The 27,273-nt window shown below is 42.2% G+C and overlaps 1 protein-coding gene across 6 annotated transcripts in view; it reads left to right on the forward strand.

Moving 5' to 3' along the window:
• rerea (arginine-glutamic acid dipeptide (RE) repeats a) overlaps positions 1-27,273 on the forward strand; it is a 130,317-nt gene that overhangs the window by 18,735 nt on the left and 84,309 nt on the right. For 2 of the 6 annotated variants that reach the window (XM_085393043.1, XM_085393044.1), the window contains exon 2: positions 13,850-13,930. The exons of 2 other annotated variants lie outside the window; for them this stretch is intronic. The gene's annotated coding sequence lies outside the window, so the exon portion shown is untranslated. Of the gene's footprint in view, positions 1-13,849; positions 13,931-20,853; positions 21,525-27,273 lie in introns of those variants that run through there. 2 more of the 6 variants (XM_085393047.1, XM_085393042.1) reach the window with 2 other exon arrangements.

A 27,273-nucleotide genomic window follows, 5' to 3' on the forward strand; every position in this document is an offset into this window, starting at 1 on the left:
TTGACATCTTTTTTTTTTTTTTTATAAACCACCTTTCAGATGGCTTTTCAGATGGAGTAAAATAGCAGGGTGATTGCAGTGTGCTGGCTAAAAATGTCAAGGAGGCAGTTCTGGATTGATATGATTGCTGGCTTGTTGCTTTGAGTTTTGTTTTTTCAAAATTAGCAAGCACACAACACAACGGTAAATATAACAGCGATTCAGCTATCTTATGCATTTGTATAATGAGAGGTTCTTTGTTCTCACCGCGGGTGTCGTTGATTCCTCCGACGCCGCCACTTAAACCTAATCAGTTAATTGTGTAAAATGATTTATTTTCGACTTCAGCTTTTGTTTCTGAAAGTATTCTCTCTGTGTACCTCTCCTTGAAAACAACTCAACGGAGAGATCCATTTTCCTGGCTGTATCCCTAACTGAGGCTGTGGGTCATGCTAATTTTTCATCGGCATCATTTCATTGAGCTTTAATTAACACAACAAGGATTCGGTGTCCTCCAGTGTCATCTGCTCAGACAGCTAATACAAACTCATTATCTCAGCTCCCTCTAAAACAGTACTGTATTACCCTGCATACTACTTGGGCATACATAAAAAAAAAAAGAAGAAAACCCCCCAATACTGATGTATTCATCTGTGTAAGATAAGGGTTTTAGATCATGTCCTGTTTTAACCTAACCCTGCTTTAATACATTAGTATCCATGTGCTCGTTTGCTTCACCTGCTTCAGCAGCTGTCTGTCTTCTTCATGCATCTCGATGCTGTAGCCTGTGGTGACAGCAAGACTAATGTATTCACGGCACCGCCACGGTGAGAGGCATTACTTTACCTCTGCTTAATTGAGGGGAAACTCCCCTGACACCTGCTTAGTACAGCACTAAGCTGGGAGAGCGGCCAGACTCAACCCTAGGAGCATGAGGCCACTGAACCCTGACTGAGAAATAACGCAACCCCAGACCACCCAGGGGCTGCCGAGGGAAGAAATGATTTAATAATACTGATGAGATATTACACCGACTCTTCCTCCACTGTCTCCCTCTCGTTCGCTCTCATTACTTTTTACCTGGTGAGGGAGACAGCTCTGACTCTGTGCCTGAAGGTGTATTTAGATGGGGCTGCTAAATATTTCAGACCCTGAAGACAGAGACTCTGAGTAAAAAGAAGAAGCAAAGAAGGGAGCAAGAGGGGCAAAAAAAAAAAAATCCGTGCACAGGGGTTTGACATGGATTGTGGAGGGAGGTTAGGGAGTGTAGTCAAGGGCAGTCAGGGCAGGCCTGTAATTGGCTGACACTGGAATATAGCAGTGGATTTGTGTGTGTGTGTGTGTGTGTGTGTGCCTGTGTGAGTGTGCAGTCAGGCAGTGTCTGAATACTGTAAGGCCAAATATATCGCTCCAGCCAGACTGCATTGCTTTCAGAGTGTTGATATGCTGCCATCACCTTGCACTAGAGTGAATGTTGATCTCAAGTACAACAGACACTAATATTATTTTCTTTGGGCTCACATACCAAACTCCCCCTATGTCTGGAGCCTTATAGGCAGGGTGCCATCTGAGACTCTGCATGACAGCTCGACTGAGCTCCTGCCTCGTTTTTAATTGTCCCAGGCCCCAGGGGCTGCTGGGAGCTAGCTGGGCGGGGCTGAACATTTTCTCCAGGGGGATGTGGAGAGGTGGGTGACAGAACACTCGCAGTGTCAGATGCAGGTGCAGAGAAAAGAGATGGAGAGGGGGCTGACAAGCTAACCGTGGGGAGCCAAGTAGTGGGAAGCCATTCACTAAAATGAGAGAGGAGAGGGCTTTATATAAGAGGAAAGCTCACAGGAGGCATCCATTTTCCTGCTCCAGCACCGCTGCACACACAATATGTATTATCCGTGCAGTTATCAGCTGGTCTGTTAAATGACGTTGTTGCTAGAATTTATGTAAAGAGCACAATATGGCCGCGGCGTTATATCAACAGTACATTTTTACAATGTGACGTTTAGTAGCATTACTTATTCAGAGGATGAAAAATGTGCTCCCTCTTGTGTAGTTGTCCTGTCATCATGACCCAACACTGGCTGGTGGATCATAATCTTCTATTCCCTGCTATGGTTCACCTTGGTGGTTGTGATTAGGCCTGGAGTGAACAATGTGGCTTCAAGAATTGCAGTCATTTTGAGTAGAATCACAATTCATGACCTCAATCACAGTTCTCACTACAGATGTAGTTGAAGCCATGTGATCTTACATGTGGTCTTTGCAGAAATGTTGCTGTGTTTAGTCCTTTTAAATTGGACTGAATCTGTTCTCCCCTTCAGTGCAGTTTGCTTGTGCAGTTGTGAACATGCTGTCCGTAACCAAAACCACTATCAGACCATTTGGAGGGCATGATCTTGGTCTGGTTTTAAACTAACTCCACAGCGGTTGGTTTATGGTGTGAATGTAATCTGACACAACTGCAAAATGAGTGCTGTCAAAGTGCCAAATGCCTTCCTATAGTCAAGTATGCTTTACATTCTGGGATCTGGCAGGGTACCATAGATGAGCAGGGTGCACAAATAGTCAGTATTGGCTAGAAACTAGCTATAAATTCTCCTTTTTCTCCGTTAGGCCAGCTAGCTCGTGATTGTCTATCATGCAGTCATGGAATTGGTGGCGACATACCGTCTTTGAAACCGTAACTGCTGTTGTACATTAATAAAATAGGAATAATACATTTAACTGAATAGTATTTCTGTAATTGACTAGCTAGGGCAGCAATGTTTAGACATCTAGTCGACCAGTCATGCACTTTCCTAATTATATGCAAGTATTTTATTTTGAAAGTTCAGCTCCAATCAGCTGGCCTGAGCTTGTTTATCCTTACCTGCTTAGGAGTCAGAGGGAAGTCCAACACAGCTAGGCTTTTTTTACATTATCTGGCTGGATGAAACCTAAAACCCCAGTTGGAGACAAAGAGTTTCTCAATTTTCTCTGTTAAGCCACACTTTCTAATTCAAACTGCCTGTGTGGTCACAAAAAGTGAGGTTTTCATACATCACGTGAGACAAAATGATCCCTATGAGTGTCACCTACTCTGATGAGAGATGATATCAGATGATGATGATAAAATGTTGATAAAAATCTATAGAACATAAAAACATAACCGTAAAATGCAACACGGTTATGTTTTTATGTTTTATGCTGTAAATAAGATAAGAGATTAAAGCTCCAGAAAATTGTTAATCTTCAGATTTAGTGCACAGAGCGGTAAAATAAACATCTTAATCCAATTCAATAATTCAAGCGAATTATTTTAACGTGGAGTGAGCTTTCACAGCTGCCGTTTATTTCTACGTTACCATCCAACATCATAATGAAGGAGATGTGGAAGTCATTTTAGTTTAGGGCTGTGCGATATAACGATATATATCGGATGATGATATAAAAACGTCTATCGTTTCATTTTACGCTATCGTTTCTTTCGTGGTGTCGCAAAATAAACTGTTTACGGCAATATTTTTTCATGGTTTTGATGGTCACTGTAGTGGCTATATTAATTTCTTAAAGTTCTCTCTTTCTCTTATATTTTATATAACCACACTACGGACGGACAAGCGCCTGTTTTAATGCGTTGTGGTTAGCAACAATGACGGTAACAGCATCGCGTGTCCGCTTGTTTATGTTCCACATAAACCTTTCACAATAAAGCTCAAGATTCTGTTGAGACTTTTCAAAAATATACTGAATCACGTGAAAGAGCAGATTATTTCCGGATGAGAAGTAGAAAAGAGCCGTCAGGTGCTAAAAAATAAACCTTAGACTCAAACGTTAGAACAGACTTTTCCCCGCAGCACGCCGTGTAATAAATACTCACAAAGAAAACGGCGGCCGTTACAACTTATGTCTAAAAATGTATCGTTTCATGCATCGGTTAAAACACTCGACTCCAGCTACACGATGCGCAGCTGGAAACACTTCCCGCAAGTCGAGCTGCCCAAGATTCACAGAATTTACAGAAAATGTTACATTTTTGTGATTTATATCGTTATCGGACGATAGAATTCTTATATCGGGATATGAGATTTTGGTCATATCGCACAGCCCTACTTTAGTTTGTTGGCAGATCAAAATGAAAGTAACTGTATTGATCGCACAGGTCTTCTTGGTGTGTGTTCTTTCTTCTAGTAGATCACATACCAAAATAGGGTTGTTGCTGGCCAGGCTGCGTCAATTTACAGAAAAACATTCAGAAGTTGTTGCAAACCATTTACATTTTTTTGATTATAATAATTAATATGAGATTATTAATTTGAAAATGCTCCTTTGGGTTCCGGGAAATGGTCACAGTAGGCTCTTTTTTTTCACAACAAATCAATTTATTGATGAAAATAATCTTCATCTTAATTGATAATGAAAACAATTATTTGTAACCCATGTGTGATTGTGTAATTGGCTACACTCATATAGCACCACAATTGAGCCTATTCTCCAGAAGTATTTTATTAATTTATTTCTTCCCGTTTTTATGCTGCGCACCAAAGCCCAGTAAATATCTTTGGACTCCTCCTCCATGTTATGTTGCAGCGTCAGTTTCTTCCCAGTGCTCAGCCTCATACCATATTTTTCTGTGATGTTGCTACTGCCTTGCCACACATTCTGCAAATACACCGCAATTTGTACTATTAATCTGGCAGCTACATGAAAGCTGAGTCAGATGCTAGAGCCTCTTTTTGTCAGGCAGTTTTGATTGCTGCAATACACTGTCAGCTCCAGTTATGATTCATCGCTCTATTAAGGTGAACATATATCCAAAATGCTTCTGAATAAGGCAGTACATGCCTTAATGTGATTACACTTCCTCTGACTTTGACCGTATTCAGGTTAGGTTAATTGGAAAAGAATGTCTACATAGCAGTTTATTGTTCAGAGTATTGTCCCTATTGGGTAAATTATTGTACAGCTACAGTCCTTGTAAATATACTCGTTGAGCCATTGAGGTTTTTTTTTCGTTAGTAAATCATTTGAACAATTGCAGAGCTGTTAAGGGCTGCTGGAATAAAATGTTGTGCAGCTGATAGGAAGCAGTGGCATGAATTCGGGTCTTGCTTTTCCTTTGCTGCAGGCACGGAGACGTCATCAGCCCAGCCTCGCTGGGGTCAGAGTCTCTGTAAATAGCCCTGAGGGGATTCAGGCTGCACTGATAGCATACCTGCTGTTACCCTGAGACGTTATCCAACTGCATGCCATCCCAAGCCCAGGCTCCCTCCCAGCTGCTGTGCTCTGCTTTGCATTGTTCTGCAATACCTCACACAAAGATGGAGTGGGGCCATTATACCTCTGGCTCTGTAACGCTCCCTGCAGACACACATAAACATACACACTCATGCTTGCTTACACCTACACCAACAAGCACGCACATAACTGCAGCTATTCACATTTGTCGCTGGGTTTAGGTCTTCATATGTTTGTCATTGCACATTGCAGGTACAAATCTTTGCACAGCCATATGAGACACCCCCCCCCCCCCCCCCAACACACACACACACACACACACACACACACACACACACACACACACACACACACACATCAAACTGGATTGGGCTGTCACCACAAAAAGCTCTGCAGCGGCAGCGCTGGCTGGCTTTTTCGCAAAGGGGTCAGAGTGGACTGCAAATTACAGCTGGTGGCCAACCACGGCCTGTGATGGGTCTCAATGCGCTGTGTGTTTACCCACACACCTGCACCTCCTCGGATGGTAGAGGCGGCGAGCACAGCCGAGAGCACACAGCCATTTTGTAACACCTCAAGGAACTCTCCTTCTTGTCTCCCTCCTCTCTCTGTATGAGGAATAGATGAGGTGGTGCCATTAAGTGAATTTGCTGTTATTTCCCCAGGCTCTTAGCTGAAGATGTCAAACCTCAGCCAGTGAGGCAGCCAAGTATGACGACTCAGGCAGAGGCTTACACACACAAACACACACACATACACACATTGCACTCTGCTACGCACATGATCAGCTTTCATGCTTCTGTGTAATTTATCAAATTGCTTGGGCATGTGATGAATGGGTCTAGATCTCAAAAGGAAAAAAAGGCATTAGGTTTGCATTAGGTTGCTGTTTTCCCTGTGTAACTGCTTAGAATTTAATTACAGTCAAAGGTAAACATCGTATTCACATTTTCTGAAACAATAATTCTGTAGGCCTAATTGCTTTGTAGTTTCACAGACTACACTTGAGCGCTTACACGAGGGGAATCAGCTTGTTAAACAGAAACCGCTCAATCCCATTACATATACTGCAGACTGCTACATTCTTAGTGTGTGGAATGAGCAAGTAGGCTTAATATTCTCTACATTTTCTCACAATTGTCCGCATTCACACATCCTTACTGTAGAAGAGGCTGGTTCTCTCCTGGTGATTTGTCACAGTTCCCTATTGTATCACACACCGCCTCTCCTTCACACTCCAAATCCCCCCCTTCTTTCTTTCTTTCTTTCTTTCTTTTTCTTTCTTTCTCTCTCTCCCTCCCCTCCCTCGCTCCCTAAATCATTTCTTTACATGTGTGTGGGTGCCCCCTCTTGCTGTGATTCTGATACTTCATAACGGCAGGAGGAAATTGAGCTGACCTTGAGGCTGCCGAGCTCCTTTATAATGCTGATGTATGGGGCCGTGAGCGCAGGCAGCCAGTAAGTGAGAGGCATGTTTTTATTTGCTGGGGAGCAGGGCCCAGTGTCAGGACACATAACAAGGTTCATTTCTCGCCCACTCGAGCTAGCTAGTATGCTGGGAAGCTTAGTGTCAAGCATTCAAGTCCACTAGGTGTGATTTAACTGCATTAGCCTTTGTATACTGGAATAAGTTGCATCATGCTGCCTAAAGGATGATGATAAGCAGACCCATGAAAAGAATTAACCCTCTCCCCTGGATATACAGAGTTCTCTAAAATGTGACTTGCATGGGAAAAGTGTTACTGTTGACAAGACCCTTAGCTCAAGGTTGAAGTAGAGATGATTTCATATTGGATTGTGTCTTTCTTTAGGTGAGTACACAGTGGGCAGTGTTGTAAGGGTGATGCTATCTGTTTGTGTTACCTTTGGGTTGTTGTTCATGTCATATTATTATCATTAGTTGTTCAGTGTAGATGGCCCACTTTCCTTTCTTCAGCACCTCTCTGCTCATCAGCGCAATCAGGTACCTCCGATCACACAATCCGACTGCTCTCAAATTGTTGTCATGATTGAGACCAATTCAGGAGCAGGAAACAGCAAGAGGGCTTATGATTTAAGCATGAACACTGTTCAGGAGGTGGACCTGATGAATTAATAACTGCAAAAAAGAGATGAAGAAATAGTAAATGCAATCCAAAGCCCTGCAAAAAAAGGGAAAAAAAGATGCATTTATATTTTCTAGAGTTTGCTGGCTTTAAAGTAAGTGAGGAGGGAGGTTGTTACATATAATTTGTTGCACGTTGTAACATAAATGAGGGTTCCAAACAGTGTTAAGAGATGTAAGCAAGTAGTTAAAACACATTAAAGAGATTTCTATTGCTGTTGTCTTCCACTCTGACATGGGTGTTTAATTCTGTTGTTTGTTTTAAACTTCCATTGTTGTCATTCAAATTCTTTGGTTTTTGATCAGATTCTTTTGTTTTCAGTCAAATTCTATTCATTTCATTCTAATTCAGTTGTTTTCATTGAAATTCCATTGTTTTCATTCTAATTTTACTCTTTTAATTCAAATTCTATTGTTTGTTTTAGAATTCTGTTGCTTTCATTCAAACTCTGTTCTGTACATTCTAATTCGGTTGTTTTTATTCTAATTCCGTTGTTTTCATTCTAATTCCGTTGTTTGTTTTAAACTTCCATTGTTTTCATTCATATTCTGTTGTTTTCATTCAAATTATATTGTTTTCATTCTAATTCTACTCTTTTATTCAAATTCTATTATTTGTTTTAGAATTCTGTTGCTTTCATACTGTACATTCTAATTCTGTTAATTTCATTGAAATTCCGTTGTTTTCATTCAAATGCTTTTGTTTTCATTCTAATTCTACTCTTTTTTTTAATTCAAATTCTATTGTTTGTTTTAGAATTCTGTTGCTTTCATTCAAACTCTGTTCTATACATTCTAATTCGGTTGTTTTTATTCTAATTCCGTTGTTTTCATTCAAATTCCGTTGTTTTCGTTCAAATTCTGTTGTTTTCATTCAAATTCCATTGTTTTCGTTCAAATTCCATTGTTTGTTCTCAAATTCTGTTGTTTTCATTCAAATTCTATTGTTTGTTTTAGAATTCTGTTGCTTTCATTCAAACTCTGTTCTATACATTCTAATTCCGTTGTTTTCATTCAAATTCCATTGTTTTCGTTCAAATTCCATTGTTTGTTCTCAAATTCTGTTGTTTTCATTCAAATTCTATTGTTTGTTTTAGAATTCTGTTGCTTTCATTCAAACTCTGTTCTGTACATTCGAATTTGGTTGTTTTCATTCAAATTCCGTTGTTTGTTTTAAACTTCCATTGTTTTCATTCATATTCTGTTGTTTTCATTCAAATGATTTTGTTTTCATTCTAATTCTACTCTTTTTATTCAAATTCTATTGTTTGTTTTAGAATTCTGTTGCTTTCATTCAAACTCTGTTCTATACATTCTAATTCCGTTGTTTTCGTTCAAATTGTGTTGTTTTCATTCAAATTCCATTGTTTTCGTTCAAATTCCATTGTTTGTTCTCAAATTCTGTTGTTTTCATTCAAATTCTATTGTTTGTTTTAGAATTCTGTTGCTTTCATTCAAACTCTGTTCTGTACATTCTAATTACATTGTTTTCATTCAAATTCCGTTGTTTGTTTTCAAATTCCGTTGTTTTCATTCTAATTCTGTTGTTTTCATTCTAATTCTGTTGTTTTCATTCAAATTCCGTTGTTTTCATTCTAATTCTGTTGTTTGTTTTAAACTTCCATTGTTTTCATTCAAATGATTTTGTTTTCATTCAAATTCTACTCTTTTTATTCAAATTCTATTGTTTGTTTTAGAATTCTGTTGCTTTCATTCAAACTCTGTTCTGTACATTCTAATTACATTGTTTTCATTCAAATTCCGTTGTTTGTTCTCAAATTCTGTTGTTTTCATTCAAATTCTGTTCTGTACATTCTAATTACATTGTTTTCATTCAAATTCCGTTGTTTGTTTTCAAATTCCGTTGTTTTTATTCTAATTCCGTTGTTTTCATTCTAATTCTGTTGTTTGTTTTAAACTTCCATTGTTTTCATTCAAATTCTGTTGTTTTCATTCAAATTGTGTTGTTTTCATTCAAATGCTGTTGTTTTCATTCTAATTCTACTCTTTTTATTCAAATTCTATTGTTTGTTTTAGAAATCTGTTGCTTTCATTCAAACTCTGTTCTGTACATTCGAATTCGGTTGTTTTCATTCAAATTCCATTGTTTTCGTTCAAATTCCATTGTTTGTTCTCAAATTCTGTTGTTTTCATTCAAATTCTATTGTTTGTTTTAGAATTCTGTTGCTTTCATTCAAACTCTGTTCTGTACATTCTAATTACATTGTTTTCATTCAAATTCCGTTGTTTGTTTTCAAATCCCGTTGTTTTCATTCTAATTCTGTTGTTTTCATTCAAATGATTTTGTTTTCATTCTAATTCTACTCTTTTTATTCAAATTCTATTGTTTGTTTTAGAATTCTATTGCTTTCATTCAAACTCTGTTCTATACATTCTAATTCCGTTGTTTTTGTTCAAATTGTGTTGTTTTCATTCAAATTCCATTGTTTTCGTTCAAATTCCATTGTTTGTTCTCAAATTCTGTTGTTTTCATTCAAATTCTATTGTTTGTTTTAGAATTCTGTTGCTTTCATTCAAACTCTGTTCTGTACATTCGAATTTGGTTGTTTTCATTCAAATTCCGTTGTTTGTTTTCAAATTCCGTTGTTTTCATTCTAATTCTGTTGTTTTCATTCAAATTCCGTTGTTTTCATTCTAATTCTACTCTTTTTATTCAAATTCTATTGTTTGTTTTAGAATTCTGTTGCTTTCATTCAAACTCTGTTCTATACATTCTAATTCCGTTGTTTTCGTTCAAATTGTGTTGTTTTCATTCAAATTCCATTGTTTTCGTTCAAATTCCATTGTTTGTTCTCAAATTCCGTTGTTTGTTTTCAAATTCTGTTGTTTTCATTCAAATTCCGTTGTTTGTTTTCAAATTCTGTTGTTTTCATGCAAATTCTTTGGTTTTTGATCAAATTCTGTTCTTTTAAACATGATGGTGACAAAGAGACAGTAGAAAAACATATACAATCATTACATTGTTTTGACTTTGTTAGAAATGTTAAACTGTTGTTTGGGGCTTTGTGTCCAGCAGTAGTGGCTGTGGTTGACATTATGAAGAGCAGAGGGAAGCTCACCAGCCCTGCCAGTTTAGTTCACTTCTTATATGGCACAGATCCACTTGCCTAACCCCATGTCTGGATGCCGCACTCTGAAAACAGGCAGGGACCCAATTCATTCACAGCCCATCCAACAGCACATCGACTGTGTGCGAAATATGTTTCGGCAGCTTAACAGCAGCAGACTCATCAATTGATCCAAATTTTGCCGTCCATTGATCTTGGCACACGGTGGGTCGAGATAATTACAGTGCATGTATGATAATGATATCATTAGCGGCCCGTGGTCAGTCTATTAGGACAAGGGAAATGCGAGTAAAAACAACCCAAACCATGCATAGAAACATTTGCGCTGCCAAATGCTGGGGAGAATGGTCCAAATCTGCTTTGCAAATGCCTCCCTGTCACTCTCCCGACTGCACCACAGTAACAGTAGCGTGGTAAAGAGGCGGGCGAGCCTTCTGGTGCTGCTGACTGGCATTCTGTGTGTTGATGAATGTGGTGGCCTGACGGCTCAATGTGCTTACCTAATTGGAGCAGCTCTGCTGTCACACCGAGTTTCTCCATGTCTCTCTTTCTCTCAGTCTCTCTCGTGTAGTAAGAGCAGCGTTCTACTTGGTTACACACCTGTGTTACCCAAAGGTTAATAGAGCTATCTCCCAATACAAACCAATCACCAGGTAATCAGTTTCATGCGCCTCCATAGGTGGCTAAGGGCACGCATGATGACCAGAGCAGCCATTTTGAATGAGGTTGTCAGGTTGCTGCAGGTTGCCAAGCAAGAAAAATGTATTGTACATATATTGTAAATATAGGCTTTATCCATGTTTTGTGTAGCTGTAAAGGGGAAAGGAGTATAGTGTGTTTGCTTTGGAAGCCCCTTCATATCACAGCACAATTGACGCCCACCTCGTTGTGTGTGGAAATAGGGAAGTTGCAGCTCAGGCTATCTTTGGTTTCTTCATGTTGTATGTGCTGCGTATGTTTCTAAATAGTGTTTTTTTATTTTGTGTGTGTGACAAGCATGTGGCAGAGGGCCAGAGACGCTGACATACTGAGGGGTGGACTAAAGTCATGAAAGCAAAGTGCTTCTTTTTGATGTCATCCTGCTTCCGAAGGGCCATAGTGGTCAGAGGGGATTTGAGTTTCAGCACAGGATTTTGGGATTTTCGTGTCAAAAAGGTCGCGTCAGGGTTGAATGAATTCAAGTGTGTGTGTGTGTGTGTGTGTGTGTGTGTGTGTGTGTGTGTGAGAGAGAGAGAGAGAGAGAGAGCAACAGAGAAAGAGAGAGCATGCATATTTAGCTTTTAAGACTGAGAAGAGGCACCGAAAGAAGAGAAATCCTGGCGCTATGGCCGTCCACATCAACCCATGGTGCTCACAAATAATAACCCTCAACTCAAAGAGCATGGAAGCGATCTTGTTCTCACATGAGCACACATAACAATATATAGGATTGGACGTTTCTAGGCCTCTTGAGCTTGTTTAGTTCTCTCTGCTTTGTTGTGGCTACTCAGAGAGGCTGGATGAACGGGCAGTTTTTTAAAGGAATGATGTTGCATGCCTTGTGCTATTCGAATACATCCTGTAGGCGGAGACATGAGCAGATTAAAATGGGGATGGGTTAGTCACAGACTGATTTTAGAGGCTTTTAAAAACCAGGCAGATAGATGAGCCCATGTGTGTATGTGCGCGCACACGCTTGATGCCCACATTGTCTGCACCGTGAAAATCCCAGAGTTACTGAAGAGATTGCAAAATCAATATGGGCTATTCATACATGAATCTAATCCTCAGATTTACTGCCATTTAATCTGTGTATGGCAGGGGCTCTGATGCTCTCTAATGCTGTCAAACAGATGCCCCTGCTCAGCCTTCCAGGTTAGGCTGCACCTGATGACACCATTGAGCCATGGAAGCAGGCACATTTCAGCTTTCCTCAGGTGGCAACTATTACATGAAGACTGGCATTGTAGCAGCATGTTACATAAAAGAAAATCATACCAAATGTTTAAAACAAACATGTTTGACCCCAAAATCTTCTTTGGCAAGTTTGATCTGGGAGCAAATATAAATATTACATGCTGGTCCGGGTGGTTATTGAGTGTGTTTTGCCTCCCCCTCCCCTCCAAATGTCAGACAACAGCATACCCAGCTTGCCGTTCGACAGTGCTTATACTGCCTTGAATAGAAATACTTTGTTTTTTGAATTTAAAAGAAATAACACCAGGTGTGCAGTGAATAATATCAAACAGACCATTTCATTTCATGCAAGCTGAATTTAGGTGGAGTATTACATCAGAGGCGAGGAAAGAAAGAGAACAAACAGAATAATTGTGCACGTGGGGTAAATATCTGGGGGTGTCGTCTTGTTTTGTTCTTAATTTGCCGTCGATACACGATTGGTTCGAAAGCCCAGCCACTCCCTTCCAGTAAAGCACAGAAGACAATGAACATGTGAAACAGTTACTGTTGTCTCTTATTATTCTAAACAATATTGACAAGTGTTCCTAAATGATCCTGAGGAGATTTGCATGTGTTTTGTGCTGAAAAAAATAATATGAGGGAAGCTACTGAGTCATATCACGTAAACACACCGAACACAGTTTCTGTAACGCACAAAGAAATAATTGCTATCTTTTAATTAGTCAATTGTAAAAAAAAAAAAAATTCATAAAATTAAGACGTGCACCTCAGCTAGTCAAATGAATTTTTTACCCCTCGTCTTGCAGGCACGTACGCGGGACGGACGTGCATCTGCACACACGCAGCTGCCTTTGCGGCATTAAAAAGCATACGTTGGCACGAATTTGGCTTGCGTGCGTGTGTGTGTGTGTGTGTGTGTGTTTTGTGCTTCTACGTGTTAAAGAGAGTAAATGCAGGGAATCTCTCAGTGTGCGGATGCTGAATGTGAAATGTCAATGTTATTGAACAGGTGCTGCGAGGCAGAGCTGTGATGTTTTTATTTCCAAGCTCTTGTAGAGCGAGGCAGAGTAGAGAGGGCTCATGGGATAATGGGGGAGGTTCAGGGGTGTGTGTGTGTGTGTGTGTGTGTGTGTGTGTGTGTGTGTGTGTGTGTGTGTGTGTGTGTGTGTGTGTGTGTGTGTTGCAGGCATAAGTGCTTAGATCTGTGTGCATCCAGAGTGGTTTGTTGGGGAAGAGGGAAATGAATACTGGCTTAGAACAAATGCTTACAATCTCCACATAGAAAATGTGAATGGTACTGCAAAGCACTTTGTAAATGCTGGTTTTAAAATGTGCGGTACAAAATAATTAGTGTCATTATTACCATGTTGTACAGCTTCATGGCTTTCGCTGGCAACATTCGCCGCATGTTCAACATGACGGCAAAGATGGCAGCCATCTTCACCTACACATACACCTCTACTGTCAATCTGCTATCACCTCGTTTGTTCCATTTTCACCTCATTCATACTTTTCCCCTGTTCTCTCTGTGTGTGTGTGTCTATCCTCCCCCACCCCCTTCCAGTTTTTCTCTTGCAGACTGTCGTTGTGTCAATACTTGTTGAAAGGAAGTGTGGCAGTGAGCTAGGAGGTGAATGCAGTCAAGGTTAGTCAACAATGCTTTGTGACACTCTAGCGTTGGCGAGTGCAGTGTTTTTTGCTCTGCTCTAACCCCCCCCCAAAAAAATGTTCTGTTCCTACCCCACCCACTGGACCTTGATCATGTTCTCTCCCTGGCCTTTGTGCTCTCAGCCTGATACCTCTCCATCATCATCTTCATGCACTGACCTCCTCCTCCCTGTTTGCAGCCATTTTGACTCTTGCGTTCAGTGCTCCCGGAGAGAACGGCTCAAGCCTGTCAGCGCTGATTCATCCCTCAGTTGCTAGCTCACGCCAATCAATTCTCGTGTTTGTGTTTTGATCCATTATTTGCTTTTTTTCCTCCCCTCTCCCTCTACCTGCTGTATAAGCAGGTCTCCTTTGTTTGCAGCTGCTTTTTTGCCAAACTTACACCTTCAAGCTGCCAGTCTGTCTGTCTTTCTTTTTTTAAAATTGCAGTTTCATCTGTGATTTCTTTCATTTGAATTCCAGAGAACGCATGTGAAAATGCAATTATTGTGTCAGTTTTTTGGATTCACTCTCGAGCTATTTAACAACCAAAAAAAAAGAAAGAAGAAGAAGAAGAGGTGCGAGATGTCCACAACAACGGTGGAGAATCCAGTCGTGATATGATGGAGGGAGCTGCAGTTCAAAGCCAGCTAGCAGGTTACTTAATGAGTTTGGTAATTGGCTTGCTGTGGCCTCCGCGCATCCCTACCCTCCTGCTGCTGATGTGTGCAGGAACAGAGAGAGCTACAGCTTGCACTCCCTCGCTCAAGCCATCTATATTTCCCCTCCATCCACCGCTCTGGTACAAGCTGACTCGTTGAACTAAAGCTGCACAAGCCCACCACTGTTTATTCCTCGCCGTTTGTTCCCCACTATAAAGAAACTTACAATTTTAGGCTTCCAGTTTGCTCAACATTGAATATCAACTGTCTTTCCAACTGGGTTAGCATCTCATATCCCTGTCATGTATTCACAAATGATTTGCAACATGTTATCTTCTGATTTTAGCACAAAAAGGACACTTTTTGTTCCCATCTCATCGCAATTGTACATCTCATTTAGCACTAGTCTGAAATCACAGGGATAATAGCTGGAAGAGGAAAATGCAGGATGACCTTCATGGTTGAGCAGTGATTGAGAGAGAGGTATAGGTTTTAGTCTTGGTTGCTTATTGCTTTGTTTGTACCGAAGATTTAATGCCTATAGGGGAACCGCATTAGTGAGGCTAAGCTAATATATGTCCTTTCTAATGAGAAAGCTTCCCACCTTTCTAGCGATTCCCATTAATTTCCATTTTGTAGCTTTTAAAAAGAAATAAATAAATCCACCGCACATTAGTAAATGTAGCCATCTCTTGTTGCAAGTCTGCTGCCAAGCGTTTTATCTACTCCCTCTGTGGAACAGTGGATTCTGAATGCTGTAGGGGTTGGAAGGCCAAAGCACAGCTAAGTGGCTCCTCTTGACCTCAGCACTGATCTCCAAACTGTCTGCTCTGACTGCACACAGACTGATTTTAACCGTTCGCTCCCACAAAAAACAGTCTAATCTCATAACACAGCCTCAACACCCTGACTGTGTGCTGTCTCTTTGAATAACACATCTTTTTCTCACCGCACCCAGTGCTGACATGCTGACCGTACATTTGCCTTTGAGATTACTTCTCTCTGCTATTATTCATGCCAAATGGAAAAAAGGAAAGCTGTGAAAAATTAACTTGAATGACTTTTAGATGCTTGTTACTCTGACTTATAATGGATGTGGTTATTCTAGTTACCATTATGTATCCGTAAACTAGATGGCTGAATCATTAGCTTACACACTGAGAGAAGCCGAGTGTGACCAGAGGAGAATAATTGATTTCTGAATAAGCGTCGGCACTGGAGGGAAAAATACAGCATTAAAGGGCCATTGTGCCATATTGAGCATACACATGTCATGAATTAGCGTGTGGAGTAAATGTTTGGTTTTACTCATAATGAACGCTGGCTCACCTCCTCTCTCTCACACACTCGCTCCAGGATCCTCCATAGAAGCAGCATGAAGCTGTACCTCTTGTCACTGTCCACAGGGTGGCAGTGTATGGAGGTGAGACTGCCATGTGCTCTGTGTGAAATGGAGCAGTCGCTGGCTACCTCAGACCACACAGTAATCACCCCCACCCCCCCATTTCTTGCTTTCACGACCACAGCGGACTTCATTTGCTCGTGCCGATCACGTTTAATCACAGCTCCACTCAGGAACAGGTTCTTCCGAGTCGAGCAGCAGACACATGTGCTGTTTGTTTATCTTGCCGTGTTTTTGTACACAAAAGGATTTGCCTGAAATGTAAACTTCCTCTTTTTTGCATCACAGCCTTGCCTTGCCTTGCCTGCCTGCACCCTTGTCCCTCTGTGGCCCTCTTGGAAATATAGTCTCATTCCTCAGAGTCTGTTCTCAGTGCAGCCACGGCAGGCTGAACTGCTCTTTTATTCAGATGAATGAGGCCCTGTTTTGCCTGGAGAATCAGACACAGACAGTCCATGTGAGAGCTCGAAGAATGTCTGTGGAAAATCAGGGACTGTAGCATCTGAGGTATTACACACGTGCGTTTGTTTGCGACTGCGTTGAATCTGCTCTGTATTAGAATCAGATTTTACAGCCATGTAAAGACTTGAATGATCTGATTTTGTAATAGTTTCACACCCCGATTTACTCTTACCTTGGCCCTTTAAAAAAAATGTCTTCATTTCAGCAAGCTGTGATCTAATGGAAGCTGCGGAGCGCTCTTTGTGTGAATTCAGACAGGGCGCACTTCTATTAAAAGCTGTTTTTTTTTCTACTCACACATTTATCAAAGTCTGCAAATGAGCAATCAGTTAGTGCTGTATTTTTACAAAGAAAAATGCTGTGCTGTCTCCCACCACCATTTCATCAATTTATCTGCCAGGTGGCAGCTACCCCCATCTGGAGTAAGGTTTACTTACATTCATTTTTTAAATATGCAATACTTTAACCAAATGGCTGCTGCAAGCAAGTTTCACTCTCTTGAGTAGCTTGTGTAGCTTGGCAAAGAGATTAGACATATGTAGCCTACAAGTGTCTTGGTTTTCAGAGTGTTGCAAGGCTGCCAAATGTGACTGTGAATAGCTATGTAAACAAGATAGCTATGCAAGGCTAGACCTTGCTCTGATTGCCTAAAGTGAAATACCTTTCCTTGGCTTCTCTCACATTTTACAGCTGTGTTAATGACAGCAAATAAAGCCTACTAGGTAGCAGCTTAATTACTAGCTGCCTGTTTGGACTAAAACCAACAGACAACTTGATTTTTCAGTAAGTTGTGTCACCTTGATAAGGCAGTTTACTCAGAGCAATGCGTAACCTCCGTTTCCTTTGCAGTTTTTTTCCTCTAATGAAAACATCCTCTGTTGAGTGCTATTCTCCTCAGCTGAAGCAACAACCTCTAAAAATCTTGAGTCTTGCTATCCACAAGCGTATAGTTAACCATATTTAGTTGAGTAATTTCCTTGAGTTACTTTGTTGGGAGATTGAAAAGGATTGTTTTATTGCTTCCTCCCCTCTCTCAAACCGCTCCAGGCAAAGTCTGTGCTTTAATTAGTCGAGCAAGACCCTGTTTTCCCTTTGGATTCCCCCAACTTGTAAAGTGTTCTCTTCAGAATCTATGAAAGCTAAAAGGGGCAATGAATGATTTGAAGTCAGCCTTCTTTTGGGTTCGCCTGCCAGCTCAGAAAGGGGAGGGGCTTTCAGCACTCGCCTCAGTATGAGGAACAGTAACTTGAAGCAGCAGTCACACAGAGCCTTTGTTCTTTATGGATATAGTACGTGTGGTGGAGACAGTCACTGCTTTAAAGCCCCCATCTGGAAGAGCACTGTTCGAATATCTAATACAAGAATAAAGGCTCCTTTAGATAATACCTGCCTAAGAATGGTAAAATAGTTACAAAGATCAAGCTAGCACATCCATTTTGCCTCCTTTTATTATGTGCTGGGAGCGGGGGAAGTTAGCTTGTTACACAGTAGAGATTTAGTCATGTGTTAAAGTCGAGCCTCTGAAGCACACCCCCACCAGCACCAGCACCACCACAGCCTTACCCTCTTCCTGGTGTACAAGTATTGTTTTCTTCTCTAAATCCCTTTCCCCCCCCCCCCCCCCTCCTTCAACTCGTCTGCTCATCCCTGGTGAATGTATTAAATGAAGTTACTAGATATGAGTGCTTAAGAGGCCAAGGCCTCTGAGGCTTGCCAACTATCTCACAGGCTTGGCTCAGTCATCCATGTCACTTTTTTCTGTTGTTTCAGCTACTGGCTGACTTATTTGTGTTGCTGAGCACTTTCTCCCCCTCTTCTGTCTGTCTCTCTGTCTCCCCTGCTCTCCGTTTGCTGCCTGAGTGGCTTGTTTTTGTTTTGTTTTTTTCTTCTCCTCCAGCACAGAGAAATCAGGCTAAAGCAAACAGTTTGTGTCAGCCACAGCTTTTGTCAAGTATTCATTTTTAATGAGGGTAAGTGGCTACAGAGTCCTATAAACCATAAATGGAGTAGACAGACCGGGGAGGGGCATGTGGGTCTTTGATTCAGTGGCAGTCTTTTTGTTCAGTAACACTTGTACTAATTGTGTTTGATGTGGTTGAGGGAAAACGTATTTCAAAATGATAGCTTGTGTTTGGTTTAATGTGCTGTTTTGTGTGTGTGTGTGTGTGTGTGCGTGTGTGCGCGTGCGTGTGTGCGTGCGTGTGTGCGTGCGTGCGTGCGTGCGTGCGTGTGTCATCATCCACCTTTTCTGGTTTTCTTAACTTCTACTGAAATTCTTCTCCTCTGATATTCTTTATGAAGGGAGTGTTATAGGAAAGTGCCATTTTCCCCCCTTTTTAAAGCGGCTCTGTTAAATTTCATTGCCTCCAAATTCAAAAACAGAGACCAACCTGATTTTGCTCTGTCGGGATCGAAGGCGCTATAGCTGTAGAGAGGGGCGCTCGGGGAAAAGGTATTGTGATGGGCCGTTTGAATGCTGAACAGAATTGAATAGACACAGTCAGCTTCCCAGATACATGCTTAGGCCTGTAGAATGTGGAGTGCTTTGCTTGTAACTGCACCGGTTGTCTCCTTTCATTATTGGTTAATGGTGCCCAACTTGACAGAGCCATGTGATAAACAGAGGAGCTGTGAAATCCTGGAGGTGGAGTTCTCGTCCGCCTGATAATGGGATCTCATCTGCCGGGGAGGGGAGCCTGCCCGGGCCAGCCAATCCAGCTTTGCTTCGCACTGCCTTCAGAGTGGATTCGCTGCACTCGCCCTTCACTGCCGTCTTGGGCCCAACTTAAGCCTTGCGCTGTGCTGGGAATGGTGGCATTTTGAGTCACTAGACTGAAAAATCTTTTACGCTTTGATTTTGTGATAGAAACCGAGGGAGACGTGCGTTTCCATCTCCCCATCCATCCTTCTGGACCCTCTGAGTGTTTGTGCGTCTCGGGGAAAGGAGGGGAGACTGTGTGTAAATATCATAAACACTGATCCTGTGAAATGTATACATACTGTGATGAGGGAGGAGCTGTGGCTGCTCATGGTATTGGGTTTCTAAGTGGTGTGGGGGCGGGGGGTCAGGACAGTTGCCTCAGGAGCTGGAAAAGGTTTTTACCAGCACTCTGTTACACAGCAGAGCCCACCACCACACCGCTGCCATTGAAATGAAGACGACCAACGTGGTTTGTAGCACAATGAAGAGCCCCCTGCACACCACCCCTCAACTCAATTTCTATCAATCCTCACTGCCTGTCTCTCCTGCTGCCCATGTTTGTGCCAAAGAAACTAGCCCAATGCACTATTTGCTTTAGTTAATTGGATTTTTTTTTTTTTTTTACAGTGATCCAATATCATGTTTAAGACAATGAAAATGTGTCAAGCTACTCACTGGGTGAAATGAAAATTATCCTATTAATTTACAAGGTAACACAGTCCATCTTTGTGTCACTGCTCTTCCCAGGTGTGTTAGTGTGCCGTCAGGTTTTAATGGCGGCATTTAGATTTAAATAAAAAAAAAAAAAGGGGGGGGGGGGGGACTAAATAGTGTTGTGCGTTTTTTTTTTTTTGTTTTTTTGTTTTTTTACCGTGAAATTCAACAAAATGAGCGCAGGGACCTTGGAAAAATGTACAGGTTTACCGTTAGAAAAATAAAAAATAAAAATAAAAAAGACCCCCCCCCCCCCCTGCAAAAAAACGAACTATGGCTAATGGACTAGTCACATTATCATCCCTGCTTGTTTCTGCCTTTTTAACGGGTGGGGTGACTAATTAATTCATTATCCAAAAATGCAAATGAGCTCCTACAAACCAGAGCGGCATCCACTCACGTCTCTCTGGTGTATATTCTGGAGGGGTGGGGAGGGGGTGCACGTACTAATGTTTTCAGATAGAAATCAGCGACCTGCACCGTAAGGATGGCGTTACATGTAGTTATTTATATATTTGTGTCACCGTTTAGAAAAGGAACGTGTCAGTGCCGCGTGGCGCGGGAAATGTGGGCTATTAAGCAATTATTTACAAAGGCAGCGCTACTGCACGCTCTCATTGTGTCGCTTTAGTGTTTCAGTCACATTCCCCATAAGCGTTGTCATTGATCGCTTGGTGATGATGATGATGATGATGAAGGTCGTGTCGGGCTACTTTGGCCGCCTTGCACCTCGCTTCCTGATGCGCGCGCACGCACACGCATCGGTGTCCCCACGGCGCTGGCATCAATCAGCAGCCCCCAATGGCGTCCCCCAACCACCCACCAACCCACCCCATCTTTGTCCATGACGATTATTTGAATCCAGTCCATGTTTTTGTTTCGCTCGGATTTTTTTTTTCCGCCTTTTTTTTGAGTGTGGTCGGCGTAATTCTCCTTCACTAGTGTCTGGATAAAGAAAGACTAGGTCAGCCATGTGGATGCGTCTGTTGAACAGCTGAAGAGGGGGAGGAGGAGGGGAGGAAGAGAAGAGGAGGAAGGGGGGAGGTTTACAGACTCGGAGGGAGCGTGGAGTGTGTGCATAGGAGGAGAGAGAGAGAGAAAGGGGGAGAGAGCGTGCGCGTGGTGTGTGTGTGTGCGAAACGGAGAGAGAGAGAGAGAGCAAGATCGTGGTGTGTGTGCGTGTGTGTGTGTGGAAAAAGGAAGCGGAGCCTGTTAACGGCGAACTCGCTGGTTTCCTACCCCTCGAAACAAGCGCTATGTTACTTTGCTTGTGGACACTGTCATCGACAGCAACAACAACACGGCCAAAGGGAATAGGAGCAGTTTCGAGGGGGGACTCGCTAGCGCTGTAGTGCCTTTGATCGGGCTCATTCCGGACGTGAGCAGCCTATCAGTAAAGTGAAACCGTCTTTTGTTGAAGCAAGTGCTCGCCTGAGTCCCTCCGTGCGGGTGGCGTTTTCTTCTTTCAGTGGGGGGATACAAAAAAAGAAGAAGAAAAAGTGTCCGTGTTCGCCTCGTTTTTGTCCCGGGTCTTGGATTAAGTCCAGCTGGCTTGCCTTTTTAAGTTCGGTGGGTCATCCTGGGCAAGGATCGCGTTTTGAACTTGTTTGCAGCAGTCTGTGGGACTCCCAAAGAATCAGCAGACTGGCGGGTGAGTAGTTGAATACAAAAAAAAAAAAAAGATTGTAGGAGAGTTGTGGTTGGAGGGGGGGGGCAGACTGGGAGCTGTGTGTGTGTATGTGTGTGATAAAGACACTGGATTTGGGCACTAGCAAGGCGAAAAGCCGGGTGGCACACGCACAGTTTGAGTCTGAAATGCCCTTATTTTTGTTTATACCCAGAGGAGGAAGTGTGACCCCCACTCAACTGTTTTTGAGCTGCAAAGTTGTATCTCCTGTGGACTGTAGCAGACCCCCACAACACAACCTCCGTGACCCTGCGGGCACTCTAACAGTAGTTTCAGCAGCTAATGGGTTTTTTTTTTTAAGTGTGAAAAATGAAGTAAACAGAAACTGGGCTTGCAATGCAGTTTTTGCTGCCAGGGAAGGAAACATCAGACATGTGGAAGTTCCTCGTGCTCAAGCATTTTAGCAATCAATTAACTTTGAGGAACAACTAAAAAAAAAAAGAAAGACCAAAAACAAAAGTTGCATTTTTACAGGAGAAATGTCAAAATGAGTCTCAGTGAGTTGGTCGTACATACATTCTGACTAGTGGGATTTCCCCCTAGTTTGAGTCGATTGAGTGTAACATTATAGGCTCGACTGTTGGATTTTCACTCTTTGTCATGTCATAAATTGGTAATCCAGCTGTAATAATGGAGGCTAAGTGGAGCGTTTTGTTTTTTTAAAAGATGGGGGAGTTTACTGTCTGTGAGAACGGCCTTGCCAGTTGCAAACTATGGAAGGACCCACCAAATTAACTTGATTCCCCCCCCCCTTCAGCACCCCAGAGGCTGTGAACTCTGGCTGGAGCACATGCAGCTCTCACTGTGGGGGTGGAGGTGGGGGAGGCTCTGGGGTTGAAAAGAGCAAGAGGGGGGTGGCTGGTGGGATGTGTGTGTGTGTGTGTGTGTGTGTTTGTGTGTATGTTCAGGAGGTGGCAGCTTAGGATTTTAAAGCAGACTACAGTTATTTGTCTGAAAGGCAGCTTAATCCACTGTTTTCGAGTTATGGCAGAGGGAGGGGGGGGTTACTTAAACCGCTGTAAATTGGTCGTAGTAAGTCTGGGTGTCAGAGGCTGAATCCACTGGGTACTTGGGCACATAAGCACAAACACAGATTCAAATCAAGGAGGGGTGGGGGGGAGTGAAGCGGTGATTGCCTTCATTCTGCGCTGTGTAAAAACAGTCCCTTCCTGGAATCCTTCTGCTGGATTTTTGTGCTGAACTACCACATAAACTCAGAGTTGCATTGCTAATTGCGAGGAGTTAATCTCTACCACACCAAGCTTCCTGTGCCTGTTTTTTCTTTTTGGTCACCTTGGTAGCTAGGAAGTGACCTCTACCTTAATGATTCAGATGCGATTAATTTGCTTGAGTGGGACGACAGCGTATTTGTGATTAATGTATGGCACAACTGCTTTAAAAAATCATGTGAGTGAGAATATGGGGCACTGAATCAGGCACAAGGTGCAGGTGTGGTTAAAAATTTAACAGCGTGTCTTGTTCCTAGTGTTCCTTTAACTTGTAAATCTCAGCTTGCCAGTCTGTTAGTTTCCCGTGTTTGACTCGATTTGTGATTTTGATCATTTGATTTTGTTTATGACCGGTCCTACTGCCACTCTGTTGATGATTTTGAGTTGATTTCACTACTTTTAAGCTTAACTGCACCACTAAAACAGGCCAGAAATATTATCCTGAGCTTTTTTAAAAACGTAAACCAATGCCATTCATTAAGATGGCCCACCATATGTATTATTTTATTATTTCAGCAGGGTTGGGTTTAGTCCTTTATGCCACTAATGGGCCCATTTCTAACTTATATACGTCTGCGTACCATGCAATCACAGTCTCAGCCTGCACTCTCATGTGGGAAAACTTGCATAGTTGGCCTTTGTGAACACATTTTAAAGCGGCGTCCTCTTCACTTCCCCAGAGGTTAGGATATCCATTTAGTTTCACTACTTGTGGACGGAGCGAAAGAGGAAGTGGTCAGACCTCTTAATGGAGTTGTACACAGGAGCCTGAGTTGTTCTGCAGTGTGGGATTTGTATGGAAAGAGAGCGCCGAGCATTTCACAGCACTCAGGCTGTTATCAGATGAGAGTATAGCAACCTAAATCTTAATTATGTACACACCGCCTTACTGCTGTCGGTATCATTTCAATCTTGTCTATTTGCAGTGCTTTATACTAGTGTTTGTGGGAAATGAAATCTGATGTGGAATTTGATCCGAGTCCGCAGACTGTGTTGTTTGATTCATGTAAACCAGGGGAAGCAGGTAGCGGCGTGAGTCACCGCCGCCGCCACCCCCACTACCCCACCGCACTTTACAAACACAAGTCCTCACTGCTGACAAGGTACAGAGAGCTAGTAAACATTCAGCTCACATACGGGCGCGTGTATGAGTGTCACCTCTGAGGAATCTGAGGGGCGATATCCAGATCAAAGAGGCTGTTTCTGACCATGCAGAGAGAGAGATGCTTCATAGAGTGAGGCTGTAACGGCTGTCTGGTTGCTCAGAGGCGGCTGAATGTTTGACAGGGCATTGGAAAAATGTTATTTAATCTGCTCGCATGATGGCCCTCAGTGGGATTGCACCACACTGTGTCCCTGCCCCCTTTTTTTTTTCTCCCTCTTCGGTGTCAGGATGATGGCAGTTGCTGGCTGCTAGAATTTAAAAAAAGAAAGGGAAAAAAACCACACACTTTTGAGGTTGCTGTATGTTGTTTTTTAGCATTATGATGTAACGCATGAAGAATTAGAGAAAGGCGAGTTGTAATTGATGCAGTGTTGGCGGGCCTATCATTTTCTCTCTAATGAGAAAGTCTGCTGGGGTCTTGATATGTTTTCCATTCGGGTAATAGCCTGAATGACTCAACTGTATTCCTTTGTAATTACAAAGAAAACGATTCAGTTGTTATTATAATAGGTTGCATGAATGAAAACACATGTGGCCTTTGACTCCCTGAAAAACAAACTGTTGTGAGATGCTTATCGCTTAAACATAGGTAAATTACATCTCCGTTTTTTTCTGAATGTGGGCTCAACTGTGTATATCTTAGGCCACATTAAAGGCATTTCTTGCAGTTACTCTCCCACTTTTGACCTCGACAATACAGAACAGCAAGCACAGGCTTGTTAAAGAAAAGCCAGGTGGAAAATCAATGAAAGTCCTAGCTTTTCCTACCATTTCCACCACCCCCACTGCACAGAAGCAGACTGGAGGTTTTGAGGAGCGATGATAAATCTCTCCAGGACTTGTGGAGTTTTTTAGACAGGTTTCATTTCTAAATGGATCGAGCTTGCTTCACCACTTCGCAACCTATTGTCCTTGCAGATAGCGGTGTACTGGTGACTCATTAGAATACATTAGCCGCGGATTGACACAGTGCACATGAAACAGTGGTACTGGAACTGCTAAGGAGGCAGTACCCTCTGGTGGGTGACTACTGAAATGGAGAGCAAATAAGGACTGGAGAGGTGCTTTGATTGTTCATAGAAAATTCCTTTTAATTTGTTGTGTGCACAGAGGAAAAGCCGATATCTTTAATTAACAAAAACCTCAGGAGCCAGCGATGAGTGAGAAATTGGGATAATTGAAAATAGGCCCTATCTCCTTTCCTTCCACCCTCCCTCCTCCAGCTCTATGTCTGTACATCCTTAAAGCAGCTGAGCCCATCAGAGGGCACTTTTCGCACATGTTAAGTGGGGGGACATCTGGCCTTGTTAATTCAGTGCATGGCCATAAAGTGGAATGGCGGTCCCCACAGGGCTGCCTGCTCTGAACACAGTCAGATGGAGCCTGTGCGTCCTCTCTATTTCCCTCGTCCTCCCTGTTGACTGTCCCTTTGACACCAGCTCGGACACTACCACAAGAACATCTCCGCAATCTTGATATGAGCTTTAATCACCGCTGATGTCTGAAGGAGATAAAGCGACAGCCGCACAAATCTTTGCATGACAGAATACTAAATTACAGCACGCCTGGGCTTTATTGACCAATCCCTGTTCTTATTTACTTCAGAACGTAATACCGTGTAACATTGTTTTAGGCACCTACCCCCAGATAGCTACTCTATATTTATTTTTTAGATGAGATGTTTTGCATTAGTAGCATGTATTCATAAAATCCATGTGCTATTGCCACCTGATGTCCCCGCATCCTCTGGATTAGTAGCAGCTAATCAAATGACACCAGTGGGGATGCGTTAATGCTGTGCATTCATATCCTATTTTAGTGAGTAAACATTAAATGTGTTTAAATGTATCACGGCTTTATTTATGCATAAATCTGCTATTAAGTCTGAATTATACATTAGCCAATGAATAATGCATCAGTGCCATTCCTTAATGATTACTTGCCAGGCAGCGAATGGTAATATTTGCTGATAAATTTGCCCATTGATCTTGCTCGTGTTTAACCAAGCTTGTAGAGATGATGTTTACTCCATTTTATGTTGAGGATGCAATCAAAAGGAGGCTAATTTATGTGTGTGTGTTGCTGTCTTTTTCTAAGGAGATGTCTTTTAAAAATGACAAGAGAGCCCTAAGAAGTTTACGTAAAATGTACACAGTCTTAATTCTCTGAGCACTAAATGTTCGTTTATTCTTGTTTCCTCTCACATCTGAGTACGGTGTGTTTGCATACTGTTCAGGGTTACTCTGAGGATGTCTTGTTTATTCTTAAACCTCCACAGATCAATGTCCAATTCCGTCTTTTGTCTTTGTTGGCTTGTAGCCATTACATGATGCTCCGTTCTTGTTTTAAGTACGAGTCTAGACTATGTTTGTTGCACTGGTAATTCAGTCCGTACTTGGTAGTGGTTCTCTATTGATACCGTGTCTTTTTATTGGCGCTGGTCTTAACAGCCGCACCGAGCCAGATTATTGGCACATTATCCTCATAATGCTCCGAGTCTAGCATTGCCTAAGCCTTCAAGCTATGCAGCACAGGCTGTTACTGTGCAGATATATTGCTTGTCCACACAATGAGAAAATATTGACTTGTTGTCACTCACTCATTTGATTAGTTGTGTGGGTGATTCTGCTTTTCATTTGTCACCGTGGCAACGTAAATGGGGGGGGGGGGGGGGGGGCGCACAGCAACAGACTCTTTTCTTTTTTCCTGTCCTGTAAATGAAGCGCTGGAGCATTGCAGACTATCACATCTGGAAAAACTCTGAGCAGGAATGAATGTCTTTATCACTCACAGTGTATCATTGGCACTTGTCAGCTCAGCTAATATCCACAAAAAGCCCAACATTTGACAGCTTTTCTCAGAGCCGAGTGTGCAGCTGTGTGGGAGTGATGTACTCCAGAAATCTCACTTTGATTTTGCAGCTCAGCCGAAGGAGAATTATCTGTATATTCGCGGCGTTGGCGAGTAACTTAATTTTCTTTTGTCTGTAAAAGGAGCCAGCTTTATGCAGGCGGCTGTTGTGTGCGTGTGTATAAGCCAGGTCATAACAGGAACACCTTACATTTAATCCAACAGGATTCATCAGTGGCCTTGTTCTTACAAAATAATGAGCTAGACAGTGAGGGCTGCCCCAGGCTGCGTGTAAGGAGATGATCTCCCTGAACCAGCAAATCATTCTCTCTTTTTTTAAAAGACAGGCTAATGACTATTCTTGATGTCTGTCAGTGATTTAAGTTAACTAGCGTTAATTCACAGAAAGATCTAATGGGCACGATTGTCGGGCTGAGTCGAGGCAGCCAGTGAGAGGCTTTTGCTTGGG

Source organism: Rhamphochromis longiceps, linkage group LG20 (genome assembly GCF_057381845.1).
Source record: "Rhamphochromis longiceps isolate RC_006_pf linkage group LG20, R_longiceps_female_GT1.1, whole genome shotgun sequence".
NCBI lineage: Eukaryota > Metazoa > Chordata > Actinopteri > Cichliformes > Cichlidae > Rhamphochromis > Rhamphochromis longiceps.